This window comes from Cupressus sempervirens, chromosome 5 (assembly GCF_028749045.1).
Source record: "Cupressus sempervirens isolate cs-2001-9-10 chromosome 5, ASM2874904v1, whole genome shotgun sequence".
Lineage (NCBI taxonomy): Eukaryota > Viridiplantae > Streptophyta > Pinopsida > Cupressales > Cupressaceae > Cupressus > Cupressus sempervirens.
Window position 1 is genome coordinate 219,552,475 of NC_143122.1, and position 8,372 is coordinate 219,560,846.

An 8,372-nucleotide genomic window follows, 5' to 3' on the forward strand; every position below is an offset into this window, starting at 1 on the left:
AATCTAATCGATACTTTGTATTTCCATGATCTGTTCGAGAAAAATCCGCTTTAATCTGTTCATGAAATCTAATGTATATAATTTGGGGAAAATCAGATACTTGAAATTGCTTTATCTTCTTGGGCTGCCGAATAGTCGCTGCCTCAATCATGCTTTCAATTAGAGCCATGGCACCCATCTTAAACGTTGCTCAAATAAAAACCAAACAGATGTTTCACTGACAAAATAAAAGTGCTAACATAAAAACCAAACAGATGTTTCACTGACAAAATAAAAGTGCTAACGCCGAAGATGGGTGCCATGGTTCTAAGTGGAAGCATGATCGAGGGAGTGACTATTCGGCAGCCCAAAAAAATAAAACAACTTCAGGTATCTGATTTTCCCCAAATTATATACATTAGATTTCATGAAAAGATTAAAGCTGCTTGTTTCATTAATCTTTGATGTTATGTGATTGCAGACGGTTGTGTTGAGAGTGTAAATATAATAAGCAGCAAAGAATTTGAATCAAAGAAGATGAAATACACAATAACACAGATTTATCCTGGTTTGGCAAAACTTGCTTACGTCCACACTATAGCAAGAAATTACTTGTATTAATTAGCCGATCCATTAGCTGCACACAATCATTATATAGAACTTTATGAATATGAAAAGTCAAGAGGGAGAATGAAAAGATATGGCTGTTGTGTGAAAATTAATACTATTGCAGTCACTGAATTTTAATCTCCTATTGTAAATGATTATTAAACTATTGAAAACAAACTCACAACTAATATCGAAAAATAACACAACTGCAACTTCACCAATAAAATATGGAAAGAAATTTAGAACACAAAGAGCACAATATTTTTGGACAAATCATCATGGGAAAACCAGTTTTGCAGATGGAAAATATATCAACTTTAGCAAATCAAGAGATATAAAATTCCTTGCCTCTCACTAGCAGAATTCAAACAACCAACTAATTTCTCCTGTTGATATTCCTCACTGCTATCCCCAATGCTATAACTGCCCCCTTGAAAACACTGCAAGACTATTTGCTATCATTGCAAACTCATTTACTAACACTGCAAATACTTTTACAACTCTTTTTGTTCTCTATAGTGTTTTGTTCTCCAAATGCCTCCCTTAACTTCCTCTTATACTACTTAACCAAGAGGTTTCTTGTTGCTTCTTGATCAAGACAACTCAACCAAGAAGTTTCTATTTGTTTCCTAACCAAAAAGTTTCTAGTTGCTTCTCGATTAAAACAACCTAACAAATAGATTACTATTGGCTTCTAGAAGGAATCAATTAATTAGCAAATAATTATTTTTTCATAACTTAAACAATTATTTGCTAATTAATCACACATGGACGAACAACTATCCAAGCTATCTAAAACTAACACTCTCTCTTAGCAAGGAAGCTATTTTGCATAACACCCAACTTATCTCTGAAGAAGATAGAATTTCACCTTCGCCAATGCCTTTGTTAGAATGTCTACTACCTGTTCCTCTGTAGGTATGTGCTATAGCTAAACAACCCCCCATTGTACACAATCTTTGATGAAGTGATATCTGATGTCTATATGTTTAGACCTATCATAAAATTTTAAATTTTCAGACAACTTGATGCAACTCTGATTTTTGCAGTGTATCATAGTAGTCTCAACCTTCTGACCAAACAAGGCTACTTAACATTTCTGAAGCCATATAGCTTCACATGTCGCCATGCTAGCTACTATGTATTATGCTTTTGCTAAACTCAAAGACACAAATTTTTACTTTTTGCTAAACCAAGATACAACTCCTAATCCCAAACTAAAACAACACCCTAAAGTGCTCCTTTTGTCCGTTGTACTTCCTACCAAGTCTACATCACTATAGCCCATCAACCTAATGCCTTCACCTCAGACATATCTGATCCCATACTCAATTGTACCATGCAAGTAATGCAATATATGCTTGGCCATTATCCAATGTATTTTCTTTGGTTCAACCATAAACTGACTTAAAGAGTTTACTGCAAATGTTATATCTAGCCTAGTGTTGACAAAATACATAAGAAAAATAATAAACTATTTGTATGAGGTGGGATCTACATCGTTCTCTTCAGATGTATCTACCTTCCTCTGATTCGTAATCATGGGTGTAGATATGGCTTTGCAATGATCCATCCTGAATCTCTTCAAACTTTCAATGCAATATTTCCCTTGACCAAGAAAAATATCAACATCTGTTTGTCACACCTCCGTGCCTAAAAGGTAGTGCATGAGTCCAAAGTCCCCCTTGCAGTCTTCTATGAACCTTAGTGAACTTGTAAGAAAAAAGTTATCCAAATAAAGAACAAGAATGAGAATCTCACCCCCAACCACCAAGTAGTAGAGGTTAGCATCCGCTTCACTCTTCACAAAGCTCATTTTTTGCAAGTAAGTATCAATGCACTCATAACATGCTTTGGGAACTTGCTTGAGTCCATACAATGCTTTCTTCAATCTGCACACATGGGTCTCTTTGTTGTGTACTACACAGCCTTCTCGTTGCTCTATGTATACCTCCTCCTTTAACTCACCATTAAGGAATGTTGTCTTGACATCCATTTGATGGATTTGTCATCTCATCTATGTTGCAAAGGAGATCATAGCTCTTATAGAAGTATACCTAGCCACTAGAGAAAATGTCTCCTCATAGTCTATTCCCTCCTTCTGAGAGAACCCCTTGGTCACGAACCTCACCTTGTATTTCTTGATGCTTTCATATACATTGTGCTTTATCTTATAGATCTAGTGTGATCCAACTATTGCTCTATCTATTGGTCTAGGAACTACCTCCCACACATCATTCTGCATTATTGTAGAATATTCTTCAACCATAGCATCTCACCATACCTAATGCTCTATAGCATCTTGATAGCTAGAAGGTTCACTGTCTACCAATTGATTAACTAATGTCACATAGTCATTGAACTTGGCTAGTTGTCTCTGCTATCTAGTACTCTTCCTGGGAGCTCTCACAAACTCCTGAATATCCCTTTATGCCTCTTGAACCTCATGGTTCCTCCTACCAACTATAGAGGATGTGATATCAACCTTTAAGTCTTCTAGATGCATTTCCTATTGCACCTATTGCTCCATGCTTTGTGAAACTTGACCATTTGAGCCTACACTTAAACTAGTAATTGTACTTGTGCTATGCTGCCCTTGACTAGGCCTTGGAGCTTCTATTGGCTGCTCACTCTAATCATCTACTGGAAAATCTCTAGACTTTCTAAATGCCTTGTCCTCGAGTGACTTAACATCACATCTAACAATAACTCTTTTGGTCCTAGGGATAAAAATCCTATATGCCTTTGAGGTCTCATAGTACCTAACAAAATAGCCCCTCTTTATAGTCTAATTTAACTTGGTACGTGTATCACTTGCAATATGACAATAATCCAAACTCTCAAATATTTTGAAATGGCTAAAATCAGGCTTCTTACCTATGAAAGTTTCCTCTAGCGTCATCCTCCCTAGCACCTTGTGTGGAACCCTATTCTGAATGTAGACTATTGTACTACATGCTTTTTCCCATAAGTAGTAGGGCATATCTTAGTCATGTAGCATGGCTCTTTCTACCTCTGATATAGAACGACTCTTCCTCTCAACAACTCCACTTTGTTGTGGATTGTAAGGAACAATCCACTTTCTCTTGATTCCTTCCCTAGTATAGAACTCTTGGAAGTTGTTTCCTTTGTACTCACCTCCATTGTCTAACCGAAGAATCTTTATCTTCTTTCCTGTCAAGTTCTCCACAAGAGCCTTGAACTCTCGGAACAAATTGAAAACCTCATCCTTGGTCTTCAAGAATTTTATCCAAGCCTTTTTGGAGAAATCATCGTTAAAATTATCCTAGTACTCATATCTTCTAATAGACTTTATTGACATTAGTCCACAAACATCTAAATGTACTAGATCAAGAACACCTTCAAATCTAGTGTCACTCCTTCGAAAAGATTCTTCTGCAAACTTCCCCAACATGCATCCCTTACAAACATCATCATGTTCTGTGCTCACCTCTGGAACACCTGTCACTATCTCGCAAAGCAATTTGAGTGCTCCATGATGAATATGGCCCATCCTCCTATGCCATAGCTCTCTAAGATCTCTAGGATTAGTGATGCTAATGAGTACCTTAGGAGTATCAAACTACAACTTGTAAAGGCAACCACTCCTAACTCCAATAGTTATAGATGATTTCCAATCCTTGTGCTTAATCAACAAATGTGTCACTCTAAAGAGTACATTATACCTCCTATCCTAAAGAACAAATATGGAAATCAAATTCACACCTAATCCTAGAACATGCAACACATCATGAACTAGAATTAATTTTCCATTCTCCTTCTAAAATTGAACAATCCCTTTCCCAACTGGGTTGAGTTTGGACAAGTTTCCCATAGAAATTTGAATATTGGTTTTCTCCTCCTTATAACTAAAGAAGTAATCTCTAACTCCTATCATATGACATGACACCCCAATATCTATATACCAGATAGTCTATGAGGTTGAGTTCACCATGCAAGCTATAAGTGCAAATTCATCTTCCATTCTACTAGAGAGTTTATCTACACTTGCTGAAGATGCCACCTGCTTCTTTGCCTTCTTCCTTTCTGGGCAGTCACTAACATAGTGACCATACTTGTGACATCCAAAGCACTTGACCTTAGAAAGGTCCTTCTTCTTCTTCTTACTTTGTATGTTTGATCCTTTTATAGATCCCTTCTTTGCTTTCCCCTGCCTTGCTAGGGAAACATTTTCCTATTCCACCTCACTTTTCTTACTCTTGTTGAATCCATTGACAATACTCAGTCTAAACTCCTCTTGAGTCAAATTAGTCCACAGTCGATCCCAACTCGGTAAGGTATCTCATCCATTGACAACTTGAATCGAGACACTCCACTATTTAGAAAACCCATTTAGGGCTATTCTCACTAGCTCATCATCACTAGGACTATCTCCAACAACTGCTAACTCATCCTTGACAAGTCTAATCCTAGTAAGGTAACTTGTAATGTCTTCTCCCTAGTTCATTTAGATATTCCTTAGCTTCTCTATGAGAATCATCTTCCTCTTGGTGATAGCATTCTGGTACATATTCAAAATGGCATCCCACATCTTATTCGTGGTATCTACCTCTAAGATATGTGGAACATTACGATCCTTAACACTATCAAGGATAATCCTCCTCGTCTTGGCATTGTTCTTCTTATATGTTGTAAGATGTGTCACATCTATTGGTATAGCTAGCCCACTAGTAACATAATCCTTTATACCATTCTCTTTCAACAATAAAGAAATTTTGGCCTTCTAGAGAACAAAATTTGAGGCACCATCCAATCTATCCTAATCCCTCAAACTAGCTGAAGCTATCTCAAGGGATTAAAGCAATAATAATTCTAAAGAGATCAAAATTTCTTTCCTAGGGAAAAACATTTCTACCCTCAACAATGCTCTGATACCATGTGAAAATTAACACTATTGTGGTCACTAATTATTAATATCCTATCATAAATTATTATTAAATTGTCGAAAACAAATTCATAACTAATATTAAAAAAAACATAACTTCAACTTCACCAATTAAATATGGAAAGAAATTAAGACCACAAAGAAAACAATTTTTATGGTCAAATCATCCTCTGAAAACTAGTTCTGTAGATGGAAAATTTATTAACTTCAACAAATCAAGAGATACAAAATTCCTTGCCTCTCATTGGTAGAATTTAGATAACCTCCTAATTTGTCTTGCTAGTATTCCTCACTGCTATCCTTAATGCTATCACTACGCCCTTACTAACACTTCAAGACTGTTTGCTATCACTAAAAACTCATTTGCTAACACTACAAATGCTTCTACAACTCTTGTTGTTCTCTGTACTATTTTGTTCTCCAAATGCCTCCCTTGACCTCCTTTTATACTACTCAACCAAGAGGTTTCTAATTGCTTCCTGATCAAGACAACTCAACCAAGAAGTTTCTAGTTGTTTCCTTACCATGAAGTTTCTAGTTGCTTCTTGATTAAAACAAGCTATCCAATAGGTTAATAGTGGCTTCCACAAGGAGTCAATTAATAAATAAATAATTATTTTTTGTAACTCTAACAATTATTTGCCAATTAATCACATATGGACAAACAGCTGCCCAAGCTACCTAAAACTGACATGTTGGGCTTCATATCCCAAAAAAAAGTTCATATTGACTACAAAGGGTGTTCGAAGGCATAAATCAATCACACCAATGTTGACAAAGTTGTTAGCATAGACAAACAACCCACTAGCTGTTCATGCACCCAACTGCTCAGCTGTGTGCTTCACTATCCACGGCTAAGAATGCATCTAACTATGATAGACAATGCACTTAGAATTTATTATGTATTTCTCTATATATTGATGAATTAGTAATGCAATCTCAGACCTCTTTTATGAGTTTCTCCTCAGTATCTTGTGTTTTATCAAAGGGTGCAAAAGAAAAGTGAGGAAAGCAATTGAAAATATGAAAGGTGAGGTTGTGGGATTCATAAAAAATTTCCATTTATTAAACATGCAATTCCTTGCATGGGTGTGAGTGAGAAAATATTATTATTAATTTGATATGGGTGCAATTGGTAGGCATAACACTATCAGAAGTGGATAGAAAGCAATGCAAAGTGACCATAATGGGTTAAGTGGATCCAAACAAGGTGTTGAGGATGGTGAGGAGAAAGATGGGGAAAAAGTGAAGTTTTGACCAGCTGTATAATCTAGCATCGACTCCATATGCAGTTGATTTCTACGATAAAAGGGCTCCTACTAGTTATGTGAGGAGTGTGGACCCCACTTTCTCCAATCTACAGAGAAGTGATGAAAGATATACCTCTGTCTTTAGAGATGATAATCCAAATGCTTGTTCAATCATGTAGACTTCCATGCTTTTCTCTCTTCTCTTCAATTATGTACATAACAATAATAATATATTAATACTTCTCCAATTCATTTGAATTCAATTCAATTATATGTGGATGATGTAAATAAATTGTACCATCATAGTAAAATAAGATTTTTTGAAAATAAGTGAGGGGCATTTGTTTCTAGCAGATAAGGTAAGCCACAAAAAATGTATGAATAAAAAGTAGAAAAGAGAGAGATGATAGTAGCAAACGACTTCTAGTAAGCTTTGTAAAGCATGATATCATTTGCTATTGTAGATCTCCACAATGTGAAATAAGCAAAGGTCTATTCAATTTTTACCTAAAATATTTCTCAACACTATAATGGTTGGAAATATGATTCCTCTTAATAAAAGAATAAGCCTTTGTATTCAATGAATGGAAAAACATTCTTTTTGAGTTTAGTATAAGGATTTTCTATTGTGGAAAATTGGGAAAACTACTCTTGGAAAAATAAATCAACTTTGACTATTAATACTTTTAGTCTAGGAATCAAGTCCTAGGGTGTGATGGTTAAGTCATCTATGCAATTTGTTGATGTTCAGATTTGATTTTATCCTTTAATTCCTGTTGTTATTGAAAGTCAATGATTCTTTTCCATTTTTAATTAAGGCTTTCTTTAAATATCACACACTAAGGGAAAATTAAGCTTAACAAAAGTAAGTCAATTATAACTATTTAAGACTTTTAACCTAAGAATCGAGCCTCAAATCTAAATAATCCATTTTAATCACCACCTAAAATACCAGTGTAATTACAACATTTTATCAGATCTATGTTATTTTAATTTTATTATAGGTTTTATACTTGTGCTAAAACTATACAATCATTAGTACTATTTACAAAATCATAGGGCAAACTAGACTTTTCAAATAGCACAAATTTTAAACCAATTGAATAAGCAAAAAAATCCTTTGATGCATGAATATTACTAATATAATTTTTTTTGAATAATTAAAAGTAATTTTCAAAATGTGAAGACATAAGATATAACTATATAAATTTAAAATTAATTAAAATTTATAATCATTATCTACTATTTAATAATGAATTAATAAGAATAATTCAATTAACTCCTCGACAGTGACTATTCGATAGCCCAAAAAAGATAAAACAACTTCAAGTATCTGATTTTCCCCAAATTATATACATTAGATTTCCTAAAAAGATTAAAGCTTCTTCTTTGATTAATCATTGATGTTATGTGATTGCAGACGGTTGTGTTGAGAGTGTAATTATAATAACAAGCAAAGAATTTGAATCAAAGAAGATGAAATACATGATAACACAGATTTATCGTGGTTTGGAAAAACTTGCTTACGTACACACTCTAGCAAGAAATTACTTGTATTAATTAACCGATCCATTAGCTACACACAATCATTATATAGAACTCTATGAATATGAAGAGTCAAGAGGGAG

At 34.6% G+C, this 8,372-nt stretch overlaps 1 pseudogene; it reads left to right on the forward strand.

The window, feature by feature from the left end:
* The first annotated feature begins 291 nt into the window (after nt 1-291).
* LOC149555220 (heavy metal-associated isoprenylated plant protein 26-like) lies at nt 292-6,923 on the forward strand (annotated as a pseudogene).
* Nucleotides 6,924-8,372: the final 1,449 nt, after the last annotated feature.